General features: G+C 33.2%; 1 non-coding gene and 1 pseudogene across 1 annotated transcript; one reads left to right on the top strand and one right to left on the bottom strand.

The window, feature by feature from the left end:
• Positions 1 to 4709: 4709 nt before the first annotated feature.
• Positions 4710 to 15497, bottom strand: LOC18016157 (annotated as a pseudogene).
• LOC112086450 lies at positions 12368 to 12474 on the top strand. The gene has a single exon (XR_002899528.1). It is a non-coding gene; the product is annotated as a small nucleolar RNA R71 (small nucleolar RNA).
• Positions 15498 to 15510: the final 13 nt, after the last annotated feature.

Genomic DNA, 15510 nt, shown 5'->3' with positions numbered 1-15510 from the left:
TTTAAATTAAATCTAAATTAATATCTGGGTTATTATTTTTGTAAAGACATAATAATAATTTATAATTTTTGATAATATAACTTATATTTAAGAAAGTTTATAAGAAATCTAAATTAAAAACTAAATTTTTGGATTTATATTGTCCTTGGCCAGAACCACACATGCAAGTTTCCCTGCATGTGGCTGCCTTCTCTACCCACCTTTATGAATTCTAACCCCAACCAGCCATGCTGGAGTAAAGGATCGTCAACAAGGGCGTTCTAGTGCGTTGTAGATAGCAAGCATATCAGACTAGGTAGATAACTCACTAGGGGTTTGTTGTGTTAGTTAACAGATAGGGGAGCTTCTCCCAAAACAGAAATAAAAAATATATTATTTTATTAATATTTCACTAAATTACTTATTTGGTAAATTTAAATTAAATTAATATTTTTGTTTGGCAACAAAAATAACAGTTATCCAAAAATAGAATAGTAAAAAACCAAATAAAAATTATGTTTGGACACAAAACACCCTTTTCTATTAATAATATATTTGAATCGAAACATATAGGAAAAATAAAGAATCAGAGACAATATTCAAATAAACGAGAAGAAGATAACTTGATGGTTGCAATAAAGACGATTACTTGATAATATAGTCCTAGATCTTTTTTGGAAATATTTAGTATTTTTTTTAGTGGCTAACTCTTTTTGTTTTACGTGTCCATGTGTATCGTTTGGGATGAATGAATTATAACAAGATAAATGGCTTTTTGTGGTTCTTTTGGTAAAAAGTGAAAACAATAAATTTTGGGCACTCATGATTGTATACATCCTTATGTAAGTTGATCAAAATATGTGGATTTGTAGTTTGTGTTTTGAAACACATGTTTTATTTTTCTTATGTTTTAAAGATCTTAAGAAAGGATCCATGGGTTTGGATCACAGAAGAGACGTGGCTTGGATTGTCAATGAAATCTCAATGATGTGGTAAAAGTATGAGGTTAGGTTTAAATAGCCACTTTGCAAGATTCTGTTTGAAACAAATGAAAATGTTTTGATAGTAAACAAGCGTGTGATGATATGAAGAAGAAGAAATGAGGAGATGACGAAGATGCTTGAAAGTAAGCTAAGAAACAAAATTAAACAAAGCAAAATTGAACAAAATAATATTAAATCTATTTATTATGGAATTTATCATGAAGGTGAAAATAGAGAAGAAGAACTTGCTGGAAATTCTAGAGGAACAATGAAGATAGATCTAAATCTAGAGAGAGAGAGAAAGGTTTAAGTTTTCAAATACATGTAATAGATCAATATTTTACTATCGTTAGCTCGTATCTTATCTAAAGCATATATATGTAGTTTTTTTAATAATAGTGATCTTATTTTTTTATTTTTATATTAATTCCTAATTTTTATTTTTCAGTGTAAAATTTTTAATCAACCATTTATGATATACTTGCTATATGCGTTTTTGACACATCATCGATCCCGACTTCGTAACAAATTTATTTTATTTGCTTGGATTCATTATACTAACCAATAAAAAGAGTACTTGAAATGGTATAATAATAATTAGAAAAATAAGAATTGCTTGAGGAGAGAACGACAGAAGAAGAAGGAGAGATCATGCTTGACATTCTCGAAGAAGAACCAAGGAATCCAAAGGGAGAAAGAAAGTTAAAGTCTTTAGGAACATGTAAATATGTAACTGATCAACTATATACATGTAGTTTGTCTCTTCGATATTCATAAGTTTTGTTCTAATTTAGTTGATTTGAAAGTCAAAGGCTTCAAAGACATGTAGTTGTAGTTTGTTTGATAGTGGTGGTCTTACTTTTTTTTTTATTTGTATGTGTCTCTATTTTTTTCAATTCTTATGTATGCTTCTCTATTATTCATAATTGATAGCTTCGCTATTATGCATTTTGGCACATCTTCGATCATGACTTTGGAACTTTGCTTGGGTTTGTAATATTAACCTTTAAATTTTGTGTTGATAATAAGAGTACTTGAAATGACATAATATTTAGAGAAAAAGCATTTTTTTAAAATAAAATGGCAATGATCCATGAAACATATCAGTGTATGATCAAAAAAATTTCATGGATGTTGAATTCAAAAATATTAAAATGGTTCCAAACCCAATTTGAAATACTTGAGGAAAGGTACATAAGGTACAAAGAAACTGTGGTAAAAATGATGCTGAATATCAGGGCCGGCCCAAAGTGATTTGACGCCTAAAGCATACTGTAAAAATGATGCCCTTAATCGAAATTTTTTTTTTTTGCTTAAAATCGATTTTCTCTGCCTAAAATCAATTTTTTGAAGCCCATAATCGATTTTTTAAAGCCAAAATTTTTTTTAAAAAAATATTTGATGGGATAATGACTCTTATTTATAGGCAATTTTTCCTTCCCATTTTTTCTATTTGGTCGATGTGAGACAACCTTCTTTACACACATTTATAAAAAAAAATTTGGGTTTTTTTGGTTGCCCCAAAAATAATATTTTTTGGGCTGCCCTGAAGCCATTGTTTTACGGGCCTTACTCTAGGCCGGCCCTGCTGAAGATAAACTAAGTGAACAAAAAGAGAAGAAGAAGTTGGAAAAAACAATACTCAACCTATCTATTGTGAAATATATCTTTCATGAAAGTGAAAAAATAAGAAATGCTGAAGATTCTCGGGCAATATCCAAAAGAGATCTAAATTAGAAAGAAAGAGAGATATATAGCAAGAGAGAAGGGGGGAGAGAGAGAGTGATGGAAAACATAATAGAAGATTTTGATATAAAATTGAATATAGTGAGGAAGAAGGCGAAGATGAGATAAATAAACTTTGGAAGAAGAAGAAGTCAAAAGGAAGAATAAAAAGTCGGAGAATATGAAGATGATGAATGAGAGCAGTGGCGGAGGGAAATGGAATAAGATGGGGTTCATTCGCCCCCAACGAATATTAAAAATTGCTGTAATTTATTAAAGTTTAATATCAATGCCCCCACCTATAATATCACATATACTCCCACTTGCCCCCAGCAAAAAAAAATTCTGGCTCCGCCACTGAATGAGAGGGAACAAGAAGTTGATGAAAATAATAAGGAAAAACAATGAAAAAAAAACTTAAAAATAAAAAGGAGGAAGTAGATGAAGACTATGACGATGAAAAAGATGAAATAGAAAAAGAAAATTAAAAACATAAGTAGAATAAGAAGGTGGATGAGTCAAAACGAAAAAAAAAAATATAGGAGGGAGGTGATAAACGAAAAATAAAGAATAAAAAGAAGAAGGTGAAGTAGAAGAAGTTGAGGTTGAAGAGACGATGAAAAAGAAAAACTGAAAGAGAAAGACAAAAGATGAACTGAAAAATAAAGAAAAAGAAGAATAGTTGAAAAACATAATAATAATAAAGAAGAAGAAGTCATAACAAAGAAAGAAGAAGAAGAAAAAAAAATCAAATACGTTAAAAAAAAAGGAAATCTACATACTTATAAAAAAGTGGAGAAATATTTTTAGCGAGGGAAAAAAAAGTTAAGGAATACAACCATAATAAACAATGTTGTATTCCTTCATTTTTTTGGGTTGTCAAATTTTTAACATTGTTATAATATTTTTTCATGTAGCAACGTTAATAATGTAATGGTGTTATTATTTTAAGAAACATATCTGCTTTAAATGTTTATGTTTTAACTCATAAAACAGTACTTCTACCCGCGTGAGGCGCGGACTAATTACCTAGTTATATTTTAAGAGTGTCAGATTAACCCTTTTCCTTTTACATGGTTCCGCCTCTAAACATACCCAACAAAAACAAAATGAAAAGTTGAGATATGTAAAGAGAAGTGAATTTGAGAAGTTAATACTTCTATCTATAAAATTTGACAAGTTGTGATATGTAAAGAGAGGTGAATAATTGATATTCAACCCAATAATACATAAATTAATACTTTTTTTTTAACAAAACTAAAAATACAAATATTCCATCTATAAAATTGCGAGCACTTAGAAATGTAGCACTTCTCTTAGAGCATTTTCACTGGTTAGATATCTAATTGGGTATTTCAACAATATTCATATTTTAAAGTTGAATTATATAATTAATTTTTTATTTTGAAATAACAAATAAAAATAAAAGAGAGACAAGTGTGAAGAGGAGTTCTCATAGATATCTCAAAAGTTCTCAAATGATAATCGATTTTCACTTCTCCCTCATACTTCTTTTTTTTTTTAATAATTTTAAAGGTGAGAACCCCCAATGAAAATGTTCTCACATCGAGCAAGCAAAACCTCTAAAATCTAAATGCTACAATAAATTTTAGCTGTCTGTTTTTTTACCACAAAAGTTAATAATAGTGTCTTCGTCATGTTTATGGTGTGCTGATAAATAACCTCTAAAATGGTAAACCTCCTTAGACAAGATAAGAAAAACAATGAAATGTTCAAAAAAAGAAATAAAGAAGATTAGAAAACCACTGATTTTTTTTTTGCAATAGTTGTTTAGGATCGCTTAGCCATTATAAATAAATAAAAAGTTGGAGGAATTTATAATATTTGAGGTATAAATTTATAATTTCTATTTTACTATAATTTTTGCTTATGTTTTGCTTTCTTTTCTCTTATATTTTATATTTAAAAAAAAACTTAACCAGAATGTTATTTTTCTATATAACATGTCTCGAAAATAAAACTACTATTCCGCGCGTACCGCGCTCTACCAGTCTACACAGTCTAGTGTCTACACAGTCTAGAGTTAAATAGAACGTCCAATGAGCGTCCATAATTGATGACTTGGGTAAGAACTCGACGAGAGATCATGTGGGTTGTCTTCAAGCACTCTTCGTTGACGATCTTGTTGAGATCTCTAATCATCTTGTCAAAATATTTATTGACTTCTTCTTTGGTAACTCCATGTTGTTTTATATAATATATAGTCGAGTGCGTTCGCAGTATAGCCTTTACTCATATCCTCCTGATCATACCAAATTAAACGACGATTGCTTTTTTCTTTACGCACACAAACGCAATGTATATAAAGCAGTGACTTGAAACCAACTGGATTCTTGATTTAATTAGTCAAACACAACATATATGTAATTTATCGAAATAAACCGTCTAATTGAAAATGTGTACCTCAAAGTCGGTCATGTCTTCCATGTGAGGGGTCTTTGCGGCTAGAACTTGGATGACCTTTGGTCTTGATCTCTCCAAGTCCCATTATAGAGCAAGCTAAGGCTGCATACGATGATATGAACCAATCGCAGCTCTACTAGTACGTATGTACTTATCAAAGCTAGGCATGTGATCAAATTTACGTGCCCATTTGACAAGTTCGAGGTTTTTCCTTGCGATTATCTTGAACTGTTTACAACAATATATTGTTACCAGCTAGATTATGTGAATCAATTAATTAATTGATCCTAAATAGTTTAATTAATTAAGATTTTGAAAATAAACACCTCTTCTATCATCTCCTCCAAGACAAATGATCTTCCTAGTGACCTTATTATTTCCTCATACTCTTTATAAACACTCATCACAAATTTGAAGGCAGTCTTCATGTGACCTTGAAGTTTTCCCATGCAACCAGGGTTCCATCTATTCATAGATTGCAAGATTTCACTCATTAATAGCTTGTTGAGTTATATGATGCAGCCGCATAAATTTTCATGATATATAACAAATCTACCTTTCTAGACAATCAACCAAATTTGCAGCTTCATCAACAGAACCATAAGTATCACAAGCGTCATCTAGAAATGTGATCGCTAAGTATAACTTAGCCGACAAATTTCGCCTCAGTGAAAACTGCGGTTCAAAGTACATCATCAATGCCCATAACCAACTTTCGATGGTTCTTTCTCTAAACTTAGGTGGGAGTTTTGATGTGTGGTCTAGTCCCCTCCACCACCTGCCAACAAATATGTAAGATATTTTCAGATCGGCCCAAAGTCATATGACGCCTAAAGCACACTTTAAGAATTAAAAATGAAACCTTTAATTAGAACAATTTTTTACGGTATATATTTTTAAATATATAATCAAAATTGTTGATTTTTTTTTTGTCTAAAATTGATTTCGTTAGTTTTTTTTGCCTACAACTGATTTTTTTTTAAAATTCATTGATTTTTTTATGCCTAAAATCGATTTCTCTAGGTCTAAAATCGATTTTTTTTTTTAAATTGTTGATTTATAATTGAGCCCAATAATAAGCCCATAATTTCTTTGAGAATAAAGAGTGGATGATGACTCTTATTTATAAGCACCTTTCTTTCCTATTTTTTTTACTTCATCGATATAGGACAAAATTTCATACATACTTTTTTAAAAACAATTATGGACTTTTTAAATGTCTCTAAAAATATTGTTATATGGACCGCCCTAAAACCCTTGTTTCATGGGATTTAGTCCAGGACCGGCCCTAAATATTTTAATACATGACATAAAAACGAACCCTAATCAACTATCTATTTTGGAAGAAAACTATATCAATATTTTCATACATGGTGATTGTTTTTAGTTCTTGGTAATAATGAAGCTGTAAGAACTTGTAATTGAGCTTCCCTAGCTTGAGTACCGAGTCATCATGGTTCTCTTCTTGTTCATAAAACGAAATATACTCCCTGGCAATAAGTATTTCAATGTTCCGATGTTGAGGTATGTGAAGAGCATTTTGTATAAGTTTTGAAATGTGTTGAGGACTTGCTAAGTTACCTGAAGCTATTTGCTCCAAGTGGCTCAGTGTAAAGCTTAATGCTTCATCCAAGATATAATCCGTTGTTGTCCTGAAGTGTAGTGCTTCATAAAAGCTTAACATACCTTTACAATCTCCTATTTGAGATCTCTTGAACTTCTCATCGTCTTCTTTGAATATTGAACACATTTACTTGCAAATTATAAGAGCATCTGCATTGGGGAGAGATTCAATGAGTCTCTTATCAATATATAATATTAATATTTTTATTAGAGTTTAGTTTGAGAAACTCATCTTAACTTTTTTATCTCCATTGAGGAAAAACTCATTAAATCTGTCATTGAGTCTCTCATAAATATAATATTAATAATTATGTATCATTTTTATTAATTTTTTTTTATTTTATTAAATTTTAAAATCGTTTTTTCTAATATTCATATTATTTATAATTAAAACACTAATAATTTATTATTTTCAATTTTAAATAATTTTTATTAAATATAATATTAATATATAATTTAAACATATGCATAATAAAATTGGTTAAATATATAATTTTATTTCATAATTTAAGAAGGAAAAAAAATAATATATAACATATAAATGATTTATTCGACTTTATAAATCATGAGAGATTTAAATTATAAAAATAAAAAGTGAATCACTCATGAAAAGACGTATGTCACATGGAATGAGTTCTTAAAGGGTTTTTAGAACATTTTCAACTCCACGTTTCTAAAGGGTTTTTAGCAGGTTTTAAAATAAAATTTAAAGATTTAATGATATTAAACACAAGAATAGTTCTTGTGTAAGATTTTAGAGCCTTTTAAAACTTCTGACATGTCAGCATCTGATTGGTTGATACAGTATTATTATTTTTTAAAATTATATTCCCTCAATCGAACTCTCTCTCTCTCTTCGCATTCGAGACATTCTCTCACAATTCATTTCTCTCTTTCTGCGGAGAATACAAAATTCAGTTGAAATCGAGCTCTCTCTCTCTTGAACTAAATTCTCTTCTTCATCATTTGTGTCCAAAATACAGTCGAAAGCTCTAATCAGAATAGGTATTACTTCTCTTACTTTCGGTTTTTTGGTTTGAACCATAATAAAACTGTTTTTTTTACATTGGCCAATTCCATCGGCCATATATGGCCGATGCTATTCTCTAGTACTTTGAAAACCTGAAAACAAAACAAATCAAACCTTCTTAAAACATAAATTCAAAACACTAAAATGAAATAATTATAAGGTAATATTCTATCTATTCACATTACAATTTTGATTTTAGAATAAATACTACACAACTTAATTAGCAATTATGGTGTTTAAATTATTTTTTACATTGGCCAAATCCATCGATGCTATTCTCCAATAAATTTTATTTTTATTTAAGAACACCAAGTGGGGTTCTAACTATTGGAGGAGCACAAAATTTAAAAACACTAAATAAGATTCTTAAAATAAAATTTATCAAAATTTATGCTTAAAAATTGGTTAGAACTCATAAGAGTTCTCTCATTTGAGAACCACTTCTTAACAATTTTGATTAAAATAATATTTTTATTGTTTTTTATTTATTTTAATTATGAAAGACTATGTGAAAGACTCCCGCTGCAGATGGTGTACAGTGTTGTTACACTTCTCGATTAATTTTTGTTTTTTTATATATAGGTAAGCAAGAGAAATTGATCTCTTTTTTAAGTGTGTTTTTTCAACCTTTTTGAATTTTTTAGGTTAAAAAAAACTCCTTAAAACTAACAATAGTTCACTTGAGTTAGGTTCTTGTCCCAAAAAAATAATTAAAAGAATAATTAAAAATAATTAATATTTATAATTTAAGTACGTAAAATCATAAAATATTTGGTACATGAGATTGTTTGAGTCCTCTTGTGACCCCTATAAATTTCAAGTTCAAGTCCCTACCTTTTTTCTTTCTACCAAATTATACACCAAATGAATAGAATTTATAAGAACCTAAAACATTTCAGGAATAATCCTAAAATCTACTGCAAGAGCACATCAATCGAAATAGTATTTTAGGTATTGAAATCCACAAGGACCAAGTATACGCTACGAGAATGCAGACAGAAAGTAAAACTAAGCCTAATGATAGGTTGTTTTGTGGTTTAAGACTTTTAGAAACTAAGAAAAACAAAGTAATGAGATGTAAATTCAAATGAGAAAAGCACTAGGTCTTCAGGTAATTCGCAGGAAATCAAGACTCACTAAACAGATTATCGAATAGAAAATGAATTAAGAACCGTTCTCGAACTTAAACATAAGCGTCTAGCTAACCCACTGTCGTGGCACTAGCTACTATGTCTAATAACCTAAGTATCTAAACTGTCGTTTGACCTTAGAGTTCTAGACATGCATTAAAGTTCTGGTTTGATAAGTTCACAAATCACCTTAGCATCAACTTTCGTTGGCTAATGACGATTTGCTAATCTAAGTTCTGTCAGGAAACCTAAATCACTTTCATGTTTAGATTAATCCTAAAATCATAAACTAAGTGATCAATCTAGTCTAAGCCTTAAACTCAACAATAGATGAAGAACTCTATGTGATTCCCTAATCTAACAAATTCAATTTAGTGATTCATGAAAATCCCTTGAAACCCTAAAAACCTAACTGGAGAACTACTCAGACATAGAGGCAGATGAAACACAGAAAGATGGAGAAAAACTCATGATCAATAAAATAGAAATCCAAAAGGGTTCAGAAATCTTCTCAGAGATGTAGAGTCAGAGATTCATCTCCATAATCTTACAAATTGCCAAAAGCTCAAAAAGTCTGAATAAAATAGAAAGTGTGTTCAGAAAACTAGAAAAGTGATAAAAATAGGTTTAAATAGGTCTGCAGTCGTCCAGGGCCGAAATCAGAAGAATTTGGGCCAAAACAGGAAAAATCGAAATTTCTTTCTTCTCTGGGGAGGTGGAACGATCGTGCTGAAATATATGGAACGATCGTTCCAGCCTTGATCGATCGTGCCATACAGAATTGGTCGTGCTGGAAAATGTTTGCAATTTCTGGCCGGATCGTTCCAGCTGGCCGGATCGTTCCAGCTGGCCGGATCGTTCCAGCTGGCCGGATCGTTCCAATCTTTTTTTTTGCATTTTTTGCCGTTTTTACTCCTAAGTCTCCAAACTCCGTCCTGAAACGTTTTCTGACCTGAAATGACTCTAAAAAGACTAAAAGACTCGAAAAACACTCGAAAAATCAGGTTAGAATGCGTTAAAAACGCAACACATCAACTCCCTCAGACTTAGAGTTTTGCTTGCCCTCAAGCAAACAAAATACTAAGAACAGGGAAGAAGTTTGAAAACACGGGGACTCACCTTTGTTTAGGACACTGTAATGACCTCCCAACTCAGTGATTCACATATTTTAGAATTAATCCCAGATCAACCACCATGTACTTCTCCGTAAGCATCACATCCTTTCAAATTCAACCCACAGTTTCACAGAATAGCTCGACAGCCTTCATCGCTGGGTCTCACCGGTGATTCCAATGCCAAGGACCTTCTAGACTCATTCCCATACTATACCACGACAAACTAACCAATAAGACACAAAGGTACTCTTCCTCTCCCCAAACTTATTCATTTGCAATCCTTTTTTTATATATATCAAGGGTATAGGTGAATAATGGGGTCCCGGGAAACTTTCCTACCCCTCACTTCCAACCCTTGTGTGATCATTTCTTTCCAAAGTAAAATAGTGAGGTCCCGGGAAATTTTCCTACCCCTTTTATTTGGAAGAAAATCATTTCATCTTTTGTGCTTTAGTTAATGCTTAGAATAAGGGAGAGGAGTACCAATCTTTTCACCACACAGGTCCTTGTTTGTCAGGTATGAATGAGGAGTCAAGCCCTTTGGACATCAGTCTTCCCCTCTGCCTTAGACTTTTTGATGACTCCCTTGGTGATGATAGAGGGGACATCTAAAACATTCATAACTTCATTCTCTTCATAAGGCTCTTTCCAAGGATCAACCACCAATGTTTCTCCCATGATAACACTAATGCAAGAGATAGGTTTGGGAGCTCTTCTAGTGGGAATGGCTTTGTAGAAGATCTTCTTGTCAATGTTAGAGAATGAGATTCTCTTACTAGGCATGTCTATAATTGCACCCACTGTGGCCATGAATGGTCTTCCAAGGATTAAAGGTATTTCTGATCCTTCGATCATCTCCACAACCTGAAAATCAGTAGGAACCAGACCATCTCCAACTTTAACAAGCAAATCAGGGATAGTACCATATAGAGTTGTGGTAGAAGAATTCGCGAATGCAAGAGTCATCTGAAGGTGTCTTATACATGTATCAACAATTTCCAACCTCTCTGCAACAGCCTTTGACATTAAATTCACACTAGACCCAGAATCAACAAGAGATTCTTTGAACTTAACTCCAAAGATGGAGCATGGAACAGCAAACTTTCCAGGGTCTTCAATCTTACTCAAATTTTTCATTGGTGGTGGTGTATTTCTTGCCCTGATAAAGAGTGCATTAATCTCTTCTAGAGTTTCTCTGCAATTTTCGAAGAAATCATACAAAGGCCTGTTTTCCCATGCTTCTTCAAATGACATCTCATGGGGAATTCTCCTCACCATCTTCTCAAAATCACTCAGCTTCTCTGCAGTAATGGAATTCCTGAGATGTTTGGGGGTTTAGGATATGGGACCTTAGAAACATATACTCGTGGCCTGATAGGATTGCACTCTTTTTCTACCACAACATCATGTGCCCCTTTCCCATCTATCAACTCAGGTGCAGTCACCAGCTTATCGTAAACTATTACAGCATTGCAATGCTCTCTTGGATTTATCTCTGGCTTTCTAAGAAGATTTCCAGGTTGCCACCTAATAGCATCTGCAATCTGTGCTACCTGCGTGTCAAGCTTCTTCACATGAGTAGCAAGAGACTCATACTTGTTATCGATGTTCTCAATTTTGTTACTGAGATCACGATACATCCCATCTACCTTAACATGGATCTCCTTTGCAGTCGTCTGCTGATTAATCATGACTTGCTGCATCATCACTTCAAGTCTAGAATCTTGTGTAGCTAGATTAGAGTCGTTCTGATTCTGAAAGTTGTGCTGTCCCTGATTCTGCATGTTTGTCTGGCCCTGAAATCCCTTAGAGAAAATGCTGACACCTTGGTTTTGCAAGAATGGTTTCTGATGAAATTGCAGACCCTGATTTTGCACACCTGCTTGTTGTGGGTAGACTTGATCTTGAGGATTTTCAACACTGGGACTTCTGTAGGACAGGTTGGGATGATTTCTGTAATTCTGGTTGAATCCTCTGTTGAAATATCCTTGGTTCTGCACGTAGTTTACCTCAGCATGATGTCTTTCTGAATCATCTTCAGTAAATTCCTGATACAACCTCTCATCGCCAGCATTGTCACAAAAGTTGACAGCCTTTTGATTTCCCTTCAGTAACAAGGCTATGCTGTTGACTTGGTTAGTCAGCTCGTCTATCTTCCTAGACTCAATGCTATTGATGCGTCTCGATCTGTCATACTCAGGATTGCGCTGGCTGGAACTAACAGAGAGATTCTCAATAAGCTCATATGCCTCCTCTTTAGTCTTTGTCATGAAATTACCATTGCTGGCAGCATTCAGACAATTCTTTGCTTCCCAGTCTACTCCATCATAAAAAATGTTCAGCACCTGCTCATCTGAGTAACCATGATGAGGACATTCTCTGAGATACTCTCTGAATCTCTCCCAAGCTTCATTGAAAGACTCACTACCATTCTGTTGAAATTGAGTGATCTTAATCCTGAGTGATGCTGTCTTAGCCTTGGTGTAGAACTGATCCAAGAAAGATGACCTGATTGCTTCCCAAGAAGTCAAAGAACCAGGTTCAAGTGATTTCAGCCATCTAGCTGCTCGATCAGCCAAAGAGAAAGAGAAGAGTTTGCACTTCAGATAGTCTGCAGGGACTCCATTTGAGCTTGTGGTACTGCAAATCTCTTCAAATCTCTCAATGTGATCCATGGGATTTTCTGAAGCCTTCTCATAGAACTGTTGCCTTTCCACAAGAGCGATGATTTGAGGTTTGATCTCAAAGTTCTATCTCTGAATAGGTGGTGGACGAATTTGTGACCTATTCTGATAGAATTGGTGAGGAGAATTAATTGCCCCAATAGGTATGCGCTGAGGCTGCCTCTGGTTCCTATGGAATTGTGCCTGTCTGTTGACATTATTCCCAAGTTGCACATGTCCAGCTGCAGCTGCTGCGGCTTGCCTCTGAGCCTCAGCTTGTCTCTGAACTTCAGTTTGCCTCTGAGCTTCAGCTGCAGCTCGTGCTGCAGGATCATCAACAGCATTTGGATCAATGAGATCATCACGAACAGGAGGAGGAGGGTTTCTGGGGTTCCCATCATTATCGAACAGGCCCTGGAGATTCAGATCATCTTGATTTTGAGCCATGTTTCTACTTCTTCGTCTGTTCTCACGTTCTAGTTGTGCTAGCTCCTTGTTGTTCAAATCTAACAGATTTTCAGAACCGTGGTTTCAGGTCATAAACCTGAAACACACAAGAAAACAAAAATAAAACAAATTAGCAAAAGAAAAAGAAAAACTTAGTCTGAACTTTCGTCCAAGACTCGTAGGCACTCAATTGGTCCCCGGCAACGGCGCCAATTCTTGAAACACTTCAGGAATAATCCTAAAATCTACTGCAAGATCACAGCAATCGAAATAGTATTTTAGGTATTGAAATCCACAAGGACCAAGTATATGCTACGAGAATGCAGAAAGAAAGTAAAGCTAAGCCTAATGATAGGTTGTTTTGTAGTTTAAGACTTCTAGAAACTAAGAAAAACAAAGTAATGAGATGTAAATTCAAATGAGAAAAGCGCTAGGTTTCCAGGTAATTCGCAGGAAATCAAGACTCACTAAACAGATTATCGAATAGAGAATGAATTAAGAACCGTTCTTGAACTTAAACATAAGCATCTAGCTAACCCACTGTCGTGGCACTAGCTACTATGTCTAATAACCTAAGTATCTAAACTGTCGTTTGACCTTAGAGTTCTAGACATGCATTAAAGTTCTGGTTTGATAAGTTCACAAATCACCTTAGCATCAGCTTTCGTTTGCTAAGGATGATTTGCTCATCTAAGTTCTGTCAGGAAACCTAAATCACTTTCGTGTTTAGATTAATCCTAAGATCATAAACTAAGTGATCAATCTAGTCTAAGCCTTAAACTCAAAAATAGATGAAGAACTCTATGTGATTCCCTAATCTAACAAATTCAATTTAGTGATTCATGAAATTCCCTTGAAACCCTAAAAACCTAACTGGAGAACTACTCAGACATAGAGGCAGATGAAACACAGAAAGATGGAGAAGAATTCATGATCAGTAAAATAGAAATCCAAAAGGGTTCAGAAATCTTCTCAGAGATGTAGAGTCAGAAATTCGTCTTCTTAATCTTACAAATTGCCAAAAGCTCAAAAAATCTGAATAGAATAGAAAGTGTGTTCAGAAAAGTGATAAAAATAGGTTTAAATAGGTCTGCAGTCGTTCAGGGCCGAAATCAGAAGAATTTGGAAACAGGAAAAATCGAAATTTCTTTCTTCTCTGGGAGGTGGAACGATCGTGCTGAAATATATGGAACGATCGTTCCAGCCTTGATCGATCGTGCCATACAGAATTGGTCGTGCTGGAAAATGTTCGCAATTTTTGGCCGGATCGTTCCAATCTTTTTTTTTGCACTTTTCATCGTTTTTACTCCTAAGTCTCCAAACTCCGTCCTGAAACGTTTTCTGACCTGAAATGACTCTAAAAAGACTAAAAGACTCAAAAAACACTCGAAAAATCAGGTTAGAATGCGTTAAAAACGCAACACATCAGAACCTGCAACAAAAATTAGCAATTATTTATATGACATGTCCAAGTTTATTACTAGATGACATGTTGTGACCAAATGTTCTGAAAACTCGGAACATGATGGAGATTGTGTACAAGTCATTCTCATTCGTGATCAAATCATCTATCTTCTGGAAAGCAAGTTTCAATATTTGTTCAATCTGATCCTCGAAATGATAGGCCAGACCAAGACTGGCTAAACAATGGATTAGAAGAATTTTTCATCTTTGTCGCCTCGTCATCATCTTGGGAATACAAGTATACAAAATATGCTAATAGTTTATTATACAAGTCATAGATCTTTGGACATGCATATTTATGTATGCACATATATATATATATATATATATGCTCTAATAGTTGATAAATATCATTGTAATATCTGGACTCACCAAGTCAGAGATGGTCACAGTGAGGAAGTGATCACTCCACTGAGAGGGTGGCAATTTTGTTAAATCAAAACCAATTTTAAGATACCCTGTTTTCTTCCTGCTTCCATATATATACTCAAGAATGAGAGAAAGAAATGTTGTGAGGGGAAATCAAGAAGGATTGTAATATATAGAGATGCAAATAACTTAATCAATTAATATTAGTGGTGACAACTAACCTATCAATTAATATCAGTGATTACCGTCTGTAGTTTATGTAAAAAAATTCAAAAAAAAAAATTGATAAAAATTTGAAAGTGTGTATATAAAAATTTTAACTATTTTTTTTGTTTTAACTGAGTCTAGATTAAAATCCATAAAAAAAAAATATTTCTTCTATAAATCATCGATTAAAACCGCCTAATGATACGTATATCTTTTTAATTTTAGATTTTTACCCAAGTTTTTTTTAATTTTCAACAACAACCTATAATTTAACACTATAACATGTGTAAGTTCTCTACAGTACAACTTAAGCGCTTAAAATAAGTGTTCGGAAACATTTGTAGTTCCAAG

The sequence above is a fragment of the Eutrema salsugineum genome, unplaced genomic scaffold (genome assembly GCF_000478725.1).
Source record: "Eutrema salsugineum unplaced genomic scaffold, Eutsalg1_0 scaffold_20, whole genome shotgun sequence".
NCBI classification, from domain to species: domain Eukaryota; kingdom Viridiplantae; phylum Streptophyta; class Magnoliopsida; order Brassicales; family Brassicaceae; genus Eutrema; species Eutrema salsugineum.
The sequence above is the reverse complement of the archived record's forward strand: the minus strand, read 5'-3'. Positions and strand labels throughout refer to the sequence as shown.